Genomic DNA, 20,464 nt, shown 5'->3' on the forward strand with positions numbered 1-20,464 from the left:
TCAGCCTATTTCCAGACAGCAGCACAAAAGGGGTCCCAGAGGAAGCAGTGATCTCCCCAAGCTCAGGAGACAGAGCAAAGGTCCAGAGAAGCTAAGATGTCTAGAATTTACAAAGGCAGAGCATCAGGGAGGAGAGAGATGGACAGAGAGGTAAGTCTGGCGACCTGAAGACTGTCCCCCTCAAGTTTCAACTGAGTATTGATCAGCATATGTATGTGAGAAACTGTCTGGGCCAGCAGAGAAAAACACCCAAAAGGAGTAGAGGCAACAACCGGCAGGTTCACACAGAACAGAGGCTAGCTGGTGTTCCAACTGGAAGGGGAAGATCTTGTTAATTTACCAGGTACTGGCTTTATTAGGGGTACAAAATAGGCCCTAGACTAAAGGTTGCTCTGGTCTCACCTAAGAAAGTTTAAGAGTAATCCCTGAAAGAATAAAACTGTTTCTAAGTAACTTAACTGTATCCCAAAACAAAGTTCAATACTAGTTATGAGAACAAAAATGTGTATCATCCATCCAAAAAGGTAAAAGTCACAATATGTGGCACCCAATAAAAAAATTCATATCCATAATGAAGGGGGGAAAATCAATCAATCAGAACAGCCAGAAGACATAATGATAAATTAGTAGACATTAAAAGTTACATGGTCACACCATGTCTAAAATGAAGATATACCAATAGAAACTATGTATAATAAAATAGAGAGAAAACATAGCAGGAAAATATTACATCAATAAATTCTTGGACTTTAAACAGCCTAATAAAAATGTAACTGAAGTCCCCAAAACAAGGTAGACTTAGGGACAGAAAAAAATTTATCTTAGGAAATAAAAGCAAGAGAACTGGAGATCCTCATGCAAAAAAAAAAAAAAAAAATGAAGTTGGACCTTTACCTCATACCATATACAAAAATTAGCTCGAAAATGCTTGCAAGAAAACAGGCATAAATCCTTGTGAGCCAGGGGTAGGCAATGGTTTGTTAGATATGACACTAACAGCAAAAGCAACAAAAGAAATATCAAATTGTACTTCATAAAAAATAAAACCTTTTGTGCCTCAAAGGATACCATCAATAAAGTGAAAAGATTTTAACAGAATGGAAAATATTTGCAGATATAAATCTGATAAGACATTTTTATCCAGAATATGTAAAAAACGTGTACAATTCAGCAAGAAAAAGACAAAATAACTATTTAAAAAAGGGCAAAGATCAAACAGACACACCTTCAAAGAAGATACACAAGTGGCCAACGTGTACATGAAAAGATGCTCAATATCGAGGAGTGGGGAAATGAAGATGGTGGAGTAGGAAGGCAAGGTGGAAATCTCCCACACACACACCAAAGAAGCAACTACAGAAAATACAACTAAGCCTGAAAATGACCTGAAGACTGCAGAACAGACCACCTGGTGAAGAAGACCACACAGAAAAGGGTAAAATGGCAGAACCACAATCAAGTGGGACCCAAGCCCTCCCCGATCCCAGCCCACAGGCAGGAGGAAGAACAGAGCTGGGAGGGGAGAGGCGCCCAGGAACTCTGCACACCTGGCCCTGGAGATCTGTCCTGGGAACACAAGCCTGCAGTGCACTGGGTTCTGGTGATTATTGGGATTGGACACAAGGGTGAGTTGAAGCACTCAGGGATGGTGAGATTCCTGCCACTTGTGGAAAACACAAATGCTCCAGCAGGACTGCTTAGATCCAAAGAAGAGTGGCAGTTTGAAAGACTGGCCAGCAGTGGGAGGGGTGCCAGACAGAATAGGTTGGATGGAGCTCTCTGCAGGAGAAGAGCAAGTGAAGGACACTTCCCAGCCCTCCCTTGGCCAAGCAGGTAGACAGTCACAGGAGCCCCAAAAGCCCCACCCTCTCACTGATGGCTCAGCACCAAAGCACGTTCCTTGCACCTGCCCACCTGTCAAGCCCAGCAGCATTCAGACTTTGCTGCCTGAGAGGCAGAGGGAGGCACTCAGAGCTTTCTCTGCCCTTTCACAGCCCAATTAGAGAGGCCACTGCAGGAACGAGCTCCAAGAACTCCTTTCTACTCGCTGGTGGTCCAGCCACGTGCCAGGTGGCCCTCCTCCACCGTGCTGCCATGCAACTGCGCACCCAGGCATCCAGCCACTGTAAGAGTTCTACTGGTTCACCCAGCAGCACCACCACTGCTGCAAGGCAGGCAGAGGCTAACTCCCATCCAAGACAGATTGAGACAGACCACTGCAGGCAGAGAGACAGAAAGGCAGCCCCACCCATTGTCTACCAACAGCAACTGGGGCTCCACCACAAAAGAGAACCAGGCACTGGACAGTAAAAAGTCTTGACTTGGGCACCACAGAAGACCTTCAGAAAGCCATTACTATCTAGAACAGGAAGAATAGCAGACCCATTCTAATACAAAGGAAGAAACATAGAAACCCTAACAAAATGAAGGGGTTGAGGAATATGTTGCAAATAAGACCCCAGGATAAGACACCAGAAAGAAAGCTAAATGAAACAGAGATCACCAATCTTCTTGATAAAGATTTCAAAGTAACAGTCATAAATATGCTTACTGATCTGCAGAAAATAATTGAAGATCTCAGGGAGGACTTCAACAAAGAAATACAAGAGCTGAAGAATACAGTAACTGAAATGAAACACATAATGGAGGGAATGAATAACAGATTGCTGCAAGTAGAGGAGACAATCAACGAGAAGGAAATTAGAGAACAGGAAAACAACAAAGCTGAGGAACAGAGAAAAAAAAGGATCTCTAGGAATTAAAGAATGGCAGGACAACTGTGTGACCAATCCAAATGAAACAGTATTTGCATAATAAGGGTACCAGAAGGAGAAGAGAGAGACAAAAGGATAGAAAGTCTCTTTGAGGAAATAATTCTTGAAAACTTCCCCAATATGGGGCAGGAAATAAGACACTCAGGTCATGGGAGCACAGAGAGTTTCTAACAAAAGGAACCCCAGGAAGACAACACCAAGACATGATAATTAAAATAACAAAGATTAAGGATAAAGACAGAGTACTGAAAGCATCTAAGGGAAACCCCATCAGGCTATCAGCAGACTTCTCATTCTCAGCAGAAACTTTACAGGCCAGAAGGGAGTGGCACGAAATATTTAATGTATTAAAACAGAAGGAACTTCAACCAAGAATCCTCTATGAGGCAAGAATATCATTCAAATTTAAAGGAGAGATTAAACATTTCCCAGATAAACAAAGGCTGAAGGAATTTAGAACCACAAAAACCAGCATTACAGAGTATGTTAAAAGGGACTGCTGTAGATGGAAATGTTCTTAAGCCTAAATAGTTTTCACCAGTGAAAATAAACCCACAGTAAAGGCAGTAGACCAATTACTTACCAAGCAAGTACAAATTTAAAACAATACAAAATAAAACTATACACAAAGTCAGTCAAGGGGTACACAAAAAAATGCAGATTATGACATCAAATATAATGTCTAATCTAACTTCCATTAGAGTGGAGGAGGAAGAATAAAAGAGAAGTACTTTTAAATTGTATTTGAATTAGAGCAATCATCAACTTAATATAGACTTTTATATAGTTAGGAAGCTATCAATGAACCTTATGGTAACCACAACCTAAAGCCTATAATAGATACACACACATACACACACACACAAAAAAAAAACACCCAATCACAACACTACAGAAAATCATCAAATAATAAGAGAAGAGTATAAGAGAGGAAGAAAGGAACAGAGAGGAACTACAAAAACAAATAGAAAACAATTGATGAAATGGCAACAAGTACATACCTTTTAATTACCTTAAATGTAAATGGACAGAATGCACCAATCAAAAGACAGAATGGCAGGATAGATAAACAAACAGGATCCATCTATATGCTGCCTACAAGAAACTCAAGCAGCAGGATATACATTCTTCTCAAGTATACATCAAACATTCTCCAGAATAGATCACATACTAGGACACAAAAAGAGCCTCAATAAATTAAAAAAGATTTAAATTGTATCAAGCAACTTCTCAGACCACAATGATATGAAACTAGAAATAAATTAAAGAGAACAAAAAAGCCTACAAACACATGGATGTTTAACAACATGCTTCTAAAATAATCAATGGGTCAATGAACAAATCAAGACAGAAATCAAGGGGGCAAATGAAAACAAAAATACATAGTCCAAAATTTTTGGGACACCACAGAAGTGGTTCTAAGAGAGAAATACACAGCAATGCAGGTCTACCTCAAGAAACAAGAACAATCCCAAATAAACAGTCTAACACAATTAAACTAGAAAAACAACAAATGAAAACCAAAGTCGGTAGAAGGGGGAACATAAACAGAAAATAATAAAACAATAGAAAACAAAACAAAACAAAACAAAGCCAAGAGCTGGTTCTCTAATAAATAAAATGGATAAACCTGTATCCAAACTTATCAAGAAAAAGGAGTACACAAATAGACAAAACCAGAAATGAAAAGGGAATAGTTACCACAGACACCACAGAAATACAAAGAATCATTAGAGAATTCTATGAAAAATTATACGCCAATAAATTGGACAACCTAGAAGAAATGGACAGAAAAATACAACCTTCCAAGACTAACCCAGGAAGAAACAGTAAATGTGAACAGACCAATTATTAGTAATGAAATTGAACTGATAATCAAAAAATTCCCAACAAGCAAAAGTTCAGGACCAGACAGCTTCACAGCTGAATTCAACCTAACATTTAAGGAGCTAGTACCCATCCTTCTTAAAGTACCCCAAAAAGCAGAAGGGATTTGAAAATTTCCAAACTCATTCTATGAGGCCAGCATCCCTCTACTGCCCAAAACAGACAAAGACAGTACAAAAAAAAAAGAAAATTATAGACAAATATCCCTGATGACCAAAGATGCAAAATCTGCAATAAAATATTAGCAAACCAAATTAAAAAATACTTCCATCATGACCAAGTGGGATTTATTCCAGGGATGCAAGAATGGTATAATATTCATGTATCAATCAACACCATATACCACATTAACAAAAAGATAAATTACAAAATTATCTCAACAGATACTGAAAAGGCATTGACAAAATTCAACATTCATAAATGATAAAAACTCTCAACAAAATAGGCACAGAAGGTATATACCTCAACATAATAAAGGCCACATATGACAAACCCACAGCTGACATCATACTCAATGGCGAAAAGCTAAAAGGATTTCCTCTAAGATGAGGAACAAAACAAGGATGTCCATTCTCACCACTTGTATTCAATATAGTATTGAAGTCCTAGCTATGGCAACCAGACAAGACAAAGAGATAAAAGGCATCCAAACTGGTATGGAAGAAGTTAAACTGTTACTATTTGCAGATGACCTGATACTACATATAGAAAACCCTGAAGACTCCACCAAAAAAACTATTAGAACTGGATTCAGTGAAGTTGCAGGATACAAAATTATTACACAGAAACCTGTTCTGTTCTTATATACTAACAATGAACTAGAAGAAGAGAAATCAGGAAAACAATTACATTTACAAATTATACTAATAATAATAAAATACCTAGGAATAAACCTAACCACGGTGAAAAGACCTGTACTCTGAAAACTGTAAGTCACTGATGAAAGAAATCGAGGAAGACACAAATACATGGAAATCTATCCAATGCTCATAAGAATTAATATTGTCAAAATGGCTATCCTGCTCAGAGCAATTTATAGATTCAATGCAATCTCTATAAAAATAACAATGGCATTTTTCAATGAACTAGAGCATATAAATCCTAAAATTTACATGGAACTACAAAAGACCCCAAATAGCCAAAGCAATCCTGAGAAAGAAGAACAAAGCTGGGGGTATTATGGGGCTCCCTGACTTCCTATACTATAAAGCTACAGTAATCAAAAGAGTATGGTACCAGCACAAGAACAGATCCATAGATCAATGGAATAGAAAGAAAGCCCAGATATAAACCCATGCATATGGTCAATTAATATAAAATAAAGGAGCCATAAATATGCAGTGGGGAAGTAAGTCTCTACAATAAATAGTGTTGGGAAAACTGGACAGCTACATGTAAGGAAATGAAACTGGATTACTGTCTAACAACTCCTTACACAAAAGTAAACTCGGATCAAAGACCTGAATGTAACACAGGAAATCATAAAACTCTCAGAAGAAAACATAGGCAATAATCTCTTGAACACAAGCTTGAGCAATATTTTCCTGGGCATATCTTCTCAGTCAAGGGAACAAAAATAGAAAATAAACAAGTGGGACTATGTCAAACTAAAAAGCTTCTGTACAGCAATGGACACCATCAGAACAAAAAGGCATCCTACAGTATGGGAGAACATATTCGTACACATTCTATCCAATAAGGGGTTAAAATCCAAAATATATAAAGAACTCATGACTCAACACCAAAAACACAAATGATCTGATTAAAAAATGGGCAGAGGCTGTGAACAGATATTTTTCCAAAGAAGAAATACAGATGGGCAACAAGCACACGAAAAGATGTTCCACATCACTAACCATCAGGGAAATGCAAATCAGAACCACAATGAGATATCACCTCACCAGTGAGAATGGCCACCATCCAAAGGACAAGAGATAAGAGGTGCTGGGGAGGATGTAGAGCAAAGGGAACCGTCCTACACTTTTGGTGGGAATGTAATCTGGTACAGCCACTGTGGAAAGCAGTACGGAGGTTCCTCAAAAAACTAATAACAGAAATACCATACAACCCAGTAATTCCATTTCTAGGAATTATTACAAAGAAAACACAATCCCTGATTCAAAACGATGTATGCACCCCTGTTTATTGCCATATTACTTAAAATAGCCAAGATATGGAAGCAACCAAAGTGTCCATCAATTGATGAATGGATAAAGAGGTGGTACATATACACAAAGGAATGTTACTCAGCCATAAAAAACAAAACCTGCCATTTGTGAAAACATGAGTGGACCTAGAGGGTATTATGCTAAGTGAAATAAGCCCAGCAGAGAAAGACAAATACCATATGATTTCACTTATTTGTGGAATAGAAAAACAAAACAAAATGAACAAAATTACAGTGAACAAAATTACAGTAGACTCATAAGACAATGGGGAAGTGACTGGTGGTTACCACTGGGGATGGGCTTGGGGGAGAAGGGTGAGGAGGATAAAAGGGCACAAAAATTCCCAATCATAATATAAGTTGGTTACAGGGATGGTAGTACAGCATGGAGAATATAGCCAATGATTCTGTAACATCTTCCTATGCTGACAGACAGTAATTGCACTAGTGGGGGTGGGGATTTAATATGGGTAATTGCTGAATGACTGTGTTGTACACCTGAAACTAATATAAGATTGTACATCAATGATGTGCTTCAATTAAAAAAATGCTCAATACCATCAGCCATCAGGGAAACCCAAGTCAAAACTACAATGATACACTACTTCACACCCACTAGGATGAGTATAACAAAAAGATGATTAGACATTCATATGCTGCTGGTAGAAAGATGAAGTGATGCAGCCTCTTGGGAAAATATTATGTAGTTCCTCAAAAAGGTTAAATAAACAGAGAGGTACCACATGAAATAGCAATTAATTCACTCCGAGGTGTAATCCCGAAGGAAATGAAAACATACGTCAACACAGAAACCTAAATACAAGTATTCATAGCAAAATTATTTTTAAGAGTCAAGAAGTAGAAACAATCCAAATGTCCATCAACTGATTAATGGATAAATAAAAAGTGGTATATTCATATGATAGAATATTATATGAAGTACGAGTACATGCTACAACATGGACAAACCTTACACATTCTGCTGAACTGAAAGAAGTTTGTGACTACATAGTATATGAGTCTATTTATATGAAATGTCCACAACAGTCAAAAATCCACTAAGACAAAAAGATTAATGGCTCTCAAGGGTTGGCTGGTTGAGAGGAAATGCTACTTTTGGTGACAATGAAAATTTTCTCAAATTGATTATAGAAACAAACACACAACTCTGTGAATATACAAAAACCAATAAATGTGCACTGTAAATGGATGAATTCTGTGAATTATATGTCAAGCTGTTACCAAAAAAAGAGACAGGCAGAAAATTTTCCACATTTGATGAAAACTATAAACTACAGACACCAAAAGCTCAGTGAATCCCAAGTACATGAAAACTCCATGAAGAACAGAAAATTAAATGAAGGCACATCTTAATCAAAGAGCTTAAAATAAATGATACAGAGAAAATCTTAAAAGTGGTCAGATGAAAAATAATTACATTTCACAAAGAAAAACAATGATAAAATGTCTGTAGAATTCTAGTTGTGAATAATGCAACAGAAACAACAGCAGAGCAAAATTTCTAATGTACCAAAAGAAAAATCCTGTCAACCTAGCAACACAGCAAAAACTTTCAAAAATGAAGGCAAATTACAAGATGAAAAGAGCTATGGAGATGGACGACAGTGATGACTGCACAACAGTATTGATGCTGACGTGTTCAATAAAAATCTTCCCACAAAGAAAATCTCAGAACAGTAAGAGTTCATAAGTGATTATTAAGAAATATTTAAGGAAGAACTATTATCAATTCTACACAAAATCACCACAAACTGAAAACAAGAGGACACTTTCCAACTCATTCTATGAAGACATTACCCTGATATCAAAATCAGACAAAACTAGTTCATGAGTACTACACACCAACTTCCCTCAGGAACATAAATCCAAAATTTAACCTAATTTTAATAAATGAATTCCAACAATATATTAGAAGAGTAATGACCCAATAATATTTGTGCCAGGAAATTCAAGGTTTGTTGAACATTAGAAAAGAAAGTAATCTAAATAGATGTAAAATAAGCATTTGTCAAAATCAACGTGTTCCTAAATTTAAAAAAAAAGAAAGCCTCTCAGTAGGCTAAGAACAAAAAAGAACTTCCTCAATTTTAATAAAAAAAAGAAATCTGCAAAAAGCTTAGCGGTAAAGGAACACAAGCTTTTTCCCCTAAGATGCAAAACAAAAGCAGAATGTCCACTCTCATCACTTCCATTTAACATTATCCTGGGGGTTCTAGTCAGTGCAATAAGACAAGAAAAATTAAAAATTGGAAAGGCAGAAGTAAAGCTATCTTTACTTACAAATGGCACAATCATCTTAAAAACCCTATGGAATCTATAAAAATGCTACTGATAAGTGAGTTAAGCAAGGTTGTAGGATAAAAGATCAATACACAAAAGTATCTGTTTCTATATACTAGCAATGATCAATCAGATACTAACATTTAAAAAAGAAAACATTTACAAAATCATTTAGTACCAAAATTACCTAAGGGCAAATGTGACCAAAAAATGTGCAGGACTTGTGTACTAAAATCTACAAAGCAACACTGAAAGAAATTAAAGAAGTCCTAAATAAGTGAAGAGATATAAAACATTCATCCATTGGTGATTCAATATTGCTGTTAGATCTCAGATTGGTTTACAGAGTCAACACTATCCCAATCAAAATGCCAGCAAGTTTGAAACTGGCAAGCTGATTCTAAAATTCAGATGGAAATTCAAAAAGTTTAGAAAGCCAAAACCACTCCAAAAAAACAGCTGGAAGAATAGCACTACCTGATTTCAATAAAGAACTCCCAAAACTCAACAATAAGAGAACCCAATTTTCAAAACAGGTAAAAGATAAAACAGACACTTCACCAAAGATATACAGATGGCAAATAATCACATGAAAAGGTGCTCAAAGTCAGCAGTCACTGGGGAAGAGCAAATGAAAACGACAGCGGTCACTGGGAATGGGGGAGAGGAGGGAGAAATGAGGGAGGCAAGGTAGAAGGGATTACAGATTCGGAGGAATGATGGATATGTTCATTTTTTGACATGGTGATGGTTTGTTTCAAAGATGTGCTTACAGGTCAAAACATATCACATTATTCACTTTATATATATATATATGCTGATTACTACATGTCAACTACACCTCAGTAAGCTGTGTAATAAAAATCTATCTTGATCTAAGGTGTGTTTTCCTTACTAGAGGAATAATAACTAGAGTATACTAATAACTCTAGTATAATAACTAGAATAGAATCTGCAACACTATTTATAAAACAAATTTTATTTACTTCATTTTCATTTCATAAAACTGAAAACGCACAGCTAATATTCAATATGAACAAAACACTTCAAATAACACAAACTATTTATGGAGTGCCTAACCATGTTTTGTATGTTTAAGTATTACAATACTTAAGAAGAAAAGGTAAATAAAAGGGCTTGAGAAATGCATTTTATACTTCAACTTCGTATGAAGGATACAAAATTCTCAAACAAGAAGGTAGCCAGTGAGGAAACCAGAAAGTCTATGAAGAAGGGAAGGAAAAAAAAAAAAGCAAGTCTAAGGATTCATGTACAAATGAATCACCCATACAGCGGTTGGAGGGAGAAGCAAAGGGAAGACACAGATCTCTAATTACCATACAAGAAAAAGAAAAATTCTGCGATAAATTTCTTAACGCCAACACCTAGAAAAGTAATGGAAGTTAACTCAAACCCTAGAGATTGAAAATGAAAATAATGGCAGGCTTCAATTCGTTTTTGGGGAAAAAAGTTTAAACAGTCAACATTTACAGAAGCAAAAGTAACATGTTATGGACAAGATAAAATCTCTATTGGTATAACTAAGCAATTCAAGAAATTAGGGTTTCTAATATTCTGGGAGAAGCTAATAAACAAAAGGGACTTGCCTTTTGAGATTCTGATGCTTTTCCTTAAACTTTTCCATTAAATTGTACTTATTCATAAGCACCCAAAAACAAGCATTCTGTTTTGAGCAGCTCAGTGACTTGAGAAAGGCTGGGATTATTCTGGCCTAGGGTAAGAGCCCTACTTTGATAAGCAACTTCATTCTAAACTGCCCAGAATCCCTTATTGCTACATACCAGGAGACAGGAAGAATCTAATTAGTATTCCCTGAAATCAGAGGGTTGATTAGCTAATACTAAGGGACTAAGTGTAATTATTTACCTGTGAGGAAATTAAATTGCTACCTCCACATTTGCAGATTTAGAAAAAACAAGGAAGAAATCTTGACTGAATCTCTAAAACTCCGACATTTTAGAAGAAACAGCAATTACAGGTGATCCCCATTATTCCCGGATTCCATATTTTCGAACCCACCACTCCCTCAAATGTAGCTGTATAACCCCAAAAATACTCTGTAGTGCAGTGCTTTCATAGTCATTCACAAACGTGCCTCAGAGTAACAAAAACTATAGTCACCCCAGCAGTTCCCACTCTAAGCTTCTGATCTACCTGTCGTAACATAAACAAGTGTCTTTTTCACTAGTTACTGCCAGTTTTTGCATTTCTGTGCTTTCTGTGGGTGATTTTTATGTTTACAGTGGCCCCTAAGCACAGTGCCGAACTAAGTGCAAGGCTATTCTGTGCCTCAGAGAGAAAAGACATCTTAGATAAGTTTCCTTCAAGTATGAGATACATGCAGTCCTGTGGGCCATGAAGTAAATGTAATGAACTGACAATATAACTAAATAAGCCATCTTTAAAAAGAAATGCACGTAAAACAAGCGTATGTACTCATCAGTTGACAAAAAGGTCATGTCCAAGCATTCACAGGAACCTAACGCTGCATTTCCTCTGGCAGCAATGGCTCAGTACTGGCTAACTCAGTGTTTGAGGTGACTATATAGAACACAGCCACTGTGAATAACGAGACTCAACTGCAATGGGAAAGGTGGTACTTTGAAGTTTTCCCCAAGTCACAATTCCTGATGAAGCTGTAACTAGGATTTCAGGCTCCCGGCAAAGGGACCTGCCACCTCACCAAAGGAAGAAGACTGCTGTAAGATTTGCAGACCAGACTAGATTACATGAAGGGCACTGAGAACACTTGGCATTAGGTAATGCTTGGCTTAAAAAACAGTGAAGTTAATGGGGAAGGAAATGCACTTAATGCACCAAGACACTGATTAACAAATGGAAGTTTCAATCTATAAAGGAAAACACAACTGCAAAAATACAGGTCACACCAAAATGAACTTCGGTGGGAAGGAATTCATGTCCAAACAGCAATGGAAGGATACAGCCTATTCAAACTAACCAAATCTATTAATAAGAAAAGAAGATAAGACCTGAAGGTAAAAACCTAGAACCTGAGGATGGAAAAACACTAAGGAAAGTAAGTACTAAGAAAAAAGATAAAGGAGAGAGAAAAGTGAGAATATTATGTTCAAAATAGCATGACCACTGCAGTGCAATTTGACCTTAGGAAAAGAAAATGTTTATTACAAAACTGAGTCACTAACATCTAAATAAGTTATATGCCTCCTTATACTTTCCTAAAAAACAAACTTATAATTTAAATGAACATGTTTATTAAGTGATTCAGCACTTTTAAAAATATCAAAATTCTATCACCCAGTATAACTACCATTACGTCACATTCATGTTAACAAAAAAATAAATAGGAATCATCAAATGGATTAAATTATACATGCTTCTTTAACAAGAAAAAAATGAAAAATGATGTAACTATAGACCTTTAATTTTTCTAAGAGATTTTTAAAAACTCTTTTAAGGTTAAGAGAGTCTACAAAACACTAAAGATTTGAGTCTTTATATACAGAGTGCATGTTTTACTTTTTTTTTTTTACAAAGACTAATTTCAATCTTTATTAGAGTCTTTTGAGTAGCAACATAGTCTTTTTTTTTAATTTTGGTATCATCAATCCACAATTACATGAGGAACATTATGCTTACTAGGGTCCCCCTTCACCAAGTCCCCCCCACATACCCCATCACAGTCACTCTCCATCAGCATAGTAAGATGTTGTAGAATCACTACTTGTCTTCTGTGTTACACATCCCTCCCCATGCCCCCCAACATTATACATGCTAATCATAATGCCCCTTTTCTTCCCCCCCCCTTATCCCTCCCTTTCCACCCATCCTCCCTAGTCCCTTTCCCTTTGATAACTGTTAGTCCATTCTTGGGTTCTGTGATTCTGTTGTTGTTTTGTTCCCTTGGTTTTTCCTTTGTTCTTATACTCCACAGATGAATGAAATCATTTGGTATTTCTCTTTCTCTGCTTGGCTTATTTCACTGAGCATAATACCCTCTAGCTCCATCCATGTTGCTGCAAATGGTAGGATTTGCTTTCTTCTTATGGCTGAATAGTATTCCATTGTGTGTATGTACCACATCTTCTTTATCCATTCATCTACTGATGGACACTTAGGTTGCTTCCATTTCTTGGCTATTGTAAATAGTGCTGCAATAAACATAGGGGTGCATATGTCTTTTTCAAACTGGAATGCTGCATTCTTAGGGTAAATTCCTAGAAGTGGAATTCCTGGGTCAAATGGCATTTCTATTTTGAGCTTTTTGAGGAAACTCCACACTGCTTTCCACAATGGTTGAACTAGTTTACATTCCCACCAGCAGTGTAGGAGGGTTCCTGTTTCTCCACAACTTCGCCAACATTTGCTATTGTTTGTCTTTTGGATGGTGGCAATCCTTATTGGTGTGAGGTGACATCTCATTGTGGTTTTAATTTGCATTTCTCTGATGACTAGCAGTGTGGAGCATCTTTTCATGTGTCTGTTGGCCATCTGAATTTCTTCTTTGGAGAACTGTCTGTTCAGCTCCTCTGACCATTTTTTAATTGGATTATTTGCTTTTTGTTTGTTGAGGTGCGTGAGCTTTTTATATATTTTGGATGTCAACCATTTATCAGATGTCATTTATGAATATATATTCTCCCATACTGTAGGATGCCTTTTTGTTCTACTGATGGTGTCCTTTGCTGTACAGAAGCTTTTCAGCTTGATATAGTCCCACTTGTTCATTTTTGCTTTTGTTTCCCTTGCCCAGGGAGATATGTTCATGAAGAAGTCACTCATGTTTATGTCCAAGAGATTTTTGCCTATGTTTTTTTCTAAGACTTTTATGGTTTCATGACTTACATTCAGGTCTTTGATCCATTTCAAATTTACTTTTGTGTATGGGGTTAGACAGTGATACGGTTTCATTCTCTTGCATGTAGCTGTCCAGTTTTGCCTATACCAGCTGTTGAAGGGGCTGTTATTTCCCCATTGTATATCCATGGCTCCTTTATCATACATTAATTGACTGTAAATGTTTGGGTTAATATCTGGACTCTCTATTCTGTTACACTGGTCTGTGGCTCTGTTCTTGTGCCAGTACCAAATTGTCTTGATTACTGTGGCCTTGTAGTAGAGCTTGAAGTTGGGAAGCGAAATGCCCCTTGCTTTATTCTTTTTTCGCAGGATTGCTTTGGCTATTTGGGGTCTTTGGTGATTCCATATGAATTTTAAAATGATTTGTTTCAGTTCATTGATGAATGTTGTTGGTATTTTGATAGGCATTGCATTGAATCTGTAGATTGCTTTAGGCAGGATGGCCATTTTGACAATATTAATTCTTCCTAGCCGAGCATGGAATGAGTTTCCATTTGTTAGTGTCCTCTTTAATCTCTCTTAAGAGTGTCTTGTAGTTTTCAGGGTATATGTCTTTCACTTCCTTGGTTAGGTTTATTCCTAGGTATTTTATTCTTTTTGATGCAATTGTGAATGGAATTGTTTTCCTGATTTCTCTTTCTATTGGTTCATTGTTAGTGTATAGGAAAGCTACAGATTTCTGTGTGTTAATTTTGTATCCTGCAACTTTGCTGTATTCCGATATCAGTTCTAGTTGTTTTGGAATGGAGTCTTTAGGGTTTTTTATATACAATATCATGTCATCTGCAAACAGTGACAGTTTGACTTCTTCTTTACCAATCTGGATGCCTTGTATTTGTTTGTTTTGTCTGAATGCCATTGCTAGGACCTCCAGTACTATGTTGAATAACAGTGGGGAGAGTGGGCATCTCTGTCTTGTTACTGATCTTAGAGGAAAAGCTTTCAGCTTCTCGCTGTTAAGTATGATGTTGGTTGTGGGTTTGTCGTATATGGCCTTTATTATGTTGAGGTACTTGCCCTGTATACCCATTTTGTTGAGAGTTTTATCATGAATGGATGTTGAATTTTGTCGAATGCCTTTTCAGCATCTATGGAAATGATCGTGTGGTTTTTGTCCTCTCTTTGTGGATGTGGAAGATACTGATGGATTTTTGAATAATGTACCATCCTTGCATCCCTGAGATGAATCCCACTTGATCACGGTGTATGATCTTCTTGATGTATTTTTGAATTCAGTTTGCTAATATTTTGTTGAGTATTTTTGCATGTATGTTCATCAGGGATATTGGTCTGTAATTTTCTTTTTTGGTGGGGTCTTTGCCTGGTTTTGGTATTAGTGATGCTGGCTTGATAGAATGAGTTTGGAAGCATTCCCTCCTCTTCTATTTTTTGGAAAACTTTAAGGAGAATGGGTATTATGTCTTCTCTATATGTCTGATAAAATTCAGCGGTGTATCTATCTGGCCCAGGAGTTTTGTTCTTGGGTAGGTTTTTATAACTGATTGAATCTCTTTACTAATAATTGGTCTGTTTAGATTTTCTGTTTCTTTCTTGGTCAGTCTTGGAAGGTCGTATTTTTCTAGTAAGTTGTCCATTTCTTCTAGGTTTTGCAGCTTGTTAGCATATAGATTTTCATAGTATTCTCTAATAACTTTTTGTATTTCTGTGGGGTCCATCATGATTTTTCCTTTCTCATTTCTGATTCTGTTGATGTGTGTAGATTCTCTTTTTCTCTTAATAAGTCTGGCTAGGGGCTCATCTATTTTATTTTTTCAAAGAACCGGCTCTTGGTTTCATTGATTTTTTCTATTGTTTTATTGTTCTCAATTTTATTTATTTATTCTCTGATCTTTATTATGTTCCTCCTTCTGCTGACTTTGGGCCTCATTTGTTCTTCTTTTTTCCAGTCTCAATAATTGTGACTTTAGACTATTCATTTGGGAATGTTCTTCCTTCTTTAGATAGGCCTGGATTGCTATATACTTACTTTCCTCTTAGAACTGCTTTCGTTGCATCCCACAGATGTTGGGGCTTTATGTGGTCGGTGTCATTATTCTCCATACATTGCTTGATCTCTATTTTAATTTGGTCATTGATCCATTGATTATTTAGGAGCATGTTGTTAAGCCTCCATGTGTTTGTGAGCCTTTTTGTTTTCTTTGTACAATTTATTCCTAGTTTTATGCCTTTGTGGTCTGAGAAGTTGGCTGGTAGAATTTCAACCTTTTTGAATTTATTGAGGGTCTTTTTGTGGCCTAGTATGTGGTCTATTCTGGAGAATGTTCCATGTGCACTTGAGAAGAATATGTATCCTGCTGCATTTGGGTGTAGAGTTTCTGTAGATGTCTGTTAAGTTCATCTGTTCTAGTGTGTTGTTCAGTGCCTCTGTGTCCTTACTTATTTTCTGTCTGTTGGATCTGTCCTTTGGAGTGAGTGGTGTGCATGTTTTACTTTCAGAGTTTACTCCTTACCATGAAAGAAATAGATCATCACTTCACACTTCCTCCCATCCATGCATCACATTACTTTTTCATCATCAAAAGTTTGTATTATCTCCAAGAAAGACAAAGAAATGGCCAATAAAACATGCACATTCTCAATTTCATGAAGTATCAGAAAAATGCAAATAAAAATTAAAACCCATTAAAATGGCTAAATTGAGAAGACAAATACTAACAAGTGCTGGTAAGGAGTGGAGAAATTGGAGACCTCATACACTGCTGGTGAGAAATGACACCAAAACTTTGGAAAGCAGTCTGGCAGTTACTCAAAAGGTAAAGCATTTACCATATGACCCAGTAATTCCACTCCTAAGTATGTATCTGAGAGAAATGAAAATGCCCAGATAATAACATGAACACAAATGTTCATAGCAGCATTATTCTTTAGGGACAAAAAAGGGAAACAATTTTTTCCATGGTAGAATCCAAAACTCAACCAATCAGTGAACAGATAAATAAAAGGTAGTTTATCCATACAATGGAATATTATTCAGCCATTAAAAGGAGTGAAGTACTGATACATGCATGAATGAATCTTGAAAACATCATGCTAGGTGACAGAAGGCAGTCACAAAGGCTACATAATGTATGATTCCATATGAAATGTTTAGAAGAGGCAAACTAACAGATGTAGAAAATACAATATTCGTTACCTAGGGCTACAGGGATAGGAGGAAATGGGAATGACCGCTACTAAGCACAGGATTTCTTTTGGGGAGATGAAAATTATTTTAAAAGCATTTTTTATAATTTATTCACAACTCTGAATAAAATAAAACCCACTAAATAATACATTTTAATGAGTAAATTGTATGGTATATGAATTACATCTCAATAAAACATAAAAAAATAAGTTTATGCCATAACGAACAAAAATTAACATACAGAAAACAAATTTGTATATACACAGTAATTAGATGAAAGAATAGAAGACACTATAAAATACCTATGAATATGTATGTTAGGTTTAAGGATATAGAAATTAACAAATGGAAAGACATATCATAAATTATCCTAATTTATAAAATAACATGACGATGATAAAAATGTCAGGAATAGGTAAGCCAAATCTAAATTACATTATTTAAAAATAAAGAGCCAAGTGCCACCTGTCAAAATTACAAACACATACACTCTTTGGCTTACAGCTGTAATCTATAAAGTCATTCGCTGCAGCACTGCCTGCCACCAACTGACCATCAATACAGTACCACTTAAACCACAGCATCTGTGATGGAAATATTCAGGAGCTTAAAAAGGACAGGAGATTTATCTGTGTATTTAGAAATCACCCCAAAAAACATTACATGGGAAAAAAAGCACAGTGTAGATGTATAAAATATACTCTCTTGAATTAAAAATAAGGTGTGGAGTAAGAGTCTATATTTACATTTGTGTATGTATAGAGGGACTGCAGAGGGATGCAAAAGAAACTAATAACCCTACGTGTGAATGTACATGTGCACATACTGGGAGGGGTGATAAGGTGGATGAAATACAGACTTCCACAGTACACCTTTTATATTCTCACATGCCCTCTCTTCCTGAGATGTGCTTACCTCCACTCTCCCCTGGAAAGTAAAATTGGCTAATATCATTAACTCAGTAGTCAGCTGTTCTAGGTTGTTTTCCCTCATCTCATCAGGTGGGTTAAGACAGTCTTAAAGAAATGATAATAGTTTAAGCTTTCTGCCCTGTATTTACAATTGCCTTCTTGCGGAAGTCTCCTCCTGTAGCCTATAAGGTTTCTGAAATCTTTTTCCCATCACCTACCACACCAGGAGTTTCAGAATAAATGAATGAATGAGTCCCATGTTAAGTGCCTTCCAGTAAGTAAATGATGGCCTCAGAAATACTATTCAGTACCTCCTGCTTGCACTTGAGTGTTCCCTCCTCTCCTGCTTACCTGCCCACACTCTGAACTTCCCTAAAGCAGACACCAAGGTTATCCAGAGGTGGGCAGCTGCACAAGCTGATAACATAATAAAAACTAGACTCTAGAGTTACATTCACCACTTATTTAGTTATTAAAGAGCTAAGTATAATCCTCTCTTTAAACAAACAAAAACAGAAAAATCTGATCTAGAATTTCTGAGACATGGGCTATGACTCGCTGGAAAAACAGTTAAGTCTGATCAGAGTTTACTTTCACACTAATGCCAATGTTGGGAGATGTTCATGATGTTGGAAACTATCATACAGTAGAAGAGGCTAACGTGGTCCTACAGACAAGACACCTGATTGGAAGATCATTTACTTACTACCAAGGAGTCCAGACCCAAGCCCCTATTTCCTTTTGGGTTCCTGGTGGGGTCTGGTTAGCACATTTCTCCTGGCCTTGCACTGCACCTCAAGGCCTGCAAACAAGCAGTTGGCTACAGATAGCCAGGCGACCACAATGCTGCTGCCCCCACATAATGGAGAAACAGCAAGAATGAAAGGGCAGCAGAGTTGTTTGGTATCTGCAGATTCTTTGGGCAGAATTTTAGAATTTGTGCACATCTGGATTTCAGCTTCCACTAACAATCTGGAGTACTATGGTGTTGACCAATTATTCCACCGGGGGAAAGGAAAACTAGATACAAATAGGGGGGACTATCCACAAACATGAATTCTGAAGCACTGGAGAACTACAAGACACAAGAGACACAGAACCTGGCAATAAGGAGAACAAAGGGGAGGAATGGGCAGGACACATCCCACCACGCTGCTCTGGAAGAGTATGTGGGAGCACAGGTAGCAAGGCGAGCAGATGAGAGGAGAGTGGAGGCTGAGCCACTGAGCACAATTCCAGGACCTCTTCCACAGCTGAGGAGACAAAGCGGAAATTCCAGAACCGCCAAGGAAGAGACCCTGGGAGCCACCACAATTCCAGCTGGGATCTCTACATGGGATAGGGGTGACCCTGAGTAAGTCAACCCTCAAGACTACTGAACACCAGGCTCAAATAAGATGGACCCACGATTAGAGTAAGGTTGCCCACTCCTACCACAACTGCCTGGCAAACACAAGAGCACGTTCCCTCTTAAAGAAGAGAACACCATCAAATTATTCTACCATTTCACAGATGATCTCCAGCATTTATTAAAAATTAAGAAAGAACTGAAAACTAGAAGAAAAAGAGAAACAGCAAAAGAACCCCCAGGAGGTTCAGTTACTGGAGTTACCAGACATAATCTTTTAAAAAGCTCTGGCAAACTTAAACTTTAAGCAAGATAAAGTAACATGGGTTGGATCTATCCTCCCACCTAAAACAACTAAATAATAAATACATGAAAAACTGAGTTTCAAACACTGTACACTAGGAGGCACAGAACAGTGCTCATAGATAGATGGGAAATAAACAAGGTGAGCCCTTGAGACTGTTCCAGATTCATGTCCGGACAGTTTCCAGAGAGTCGTGCAAGGAGATGTAATCCAGGTGGAATCTGATAGTCTATGTAAGCTGAGATGGCAGAGTTGCCAGGGTGGCTAAAGTTCAAACGCAGAGTGCCAAAGAGGACAGAACTACACGAATAGAAAGCTCTGGCAATCTGAAAAGGACATACCCCTGCCATGAGTCCTCAGCTGAGTACTGATCAGAAAATGCATGAGGAGCAGCCCAAGGTCAAGGGTGGGACAAACCAGAAAGGACACAGGGAACAATCACTGAGATCACACAGGACAATAGTGTATGTTTCTGCCAGAGTGGAAAATCTCCTAATTCACAGAGAACTCAGAAAGGTATTATTGAAAAGCAAGCCTCAAGAGAATCAAACTGTTTCCAAATAATTTAACTGCATATCCCAGAACAAAGTTCAAGAGTATATACAGCAATACAAAAACATCCAGTACCCAAAAAGGTAAAATTCACAATGTAACACACCCAATAGAAGATTACCAGACATGCAAAAAGAGAAAAAAAATGAAAGAGATGGGGGTAAAGGGAGTAGGAGGGAACAAAACCAACCTGGAAATGGAAAAGAATTTGCAAA

At 37.2% G+C, this 20,464-nt stretch overlaps 1 protein-coding gene across 5 annotated transcripts in view; it reads right to left on the minus strand.

Moving 5' to 3' along the window:
• The window catches only part of CNOT6 (CCR4-NOT transcription complex subunit 6), a 70,976-nt gene that overhangs the window by 22,619 nt on the left and 27,893 nt on the right, over window positions 1-20,464 (minus strand). The gene's annotated exons all lie outside the window — the stretch shown is intronic.

The sequence above is a fragment of the Manis javanica genome, chromosome 14 (assembly GCF_040802235.1).
Source record: "Manis javanica isolate MJ-LG chromosome 14, MJ_LKY, whole genome shotgun sequence".
NCBI lineage: Eukaryota > Metazoa > Chordata > Mammalia > Pholidota > Manidae > Manis > Manis javanica.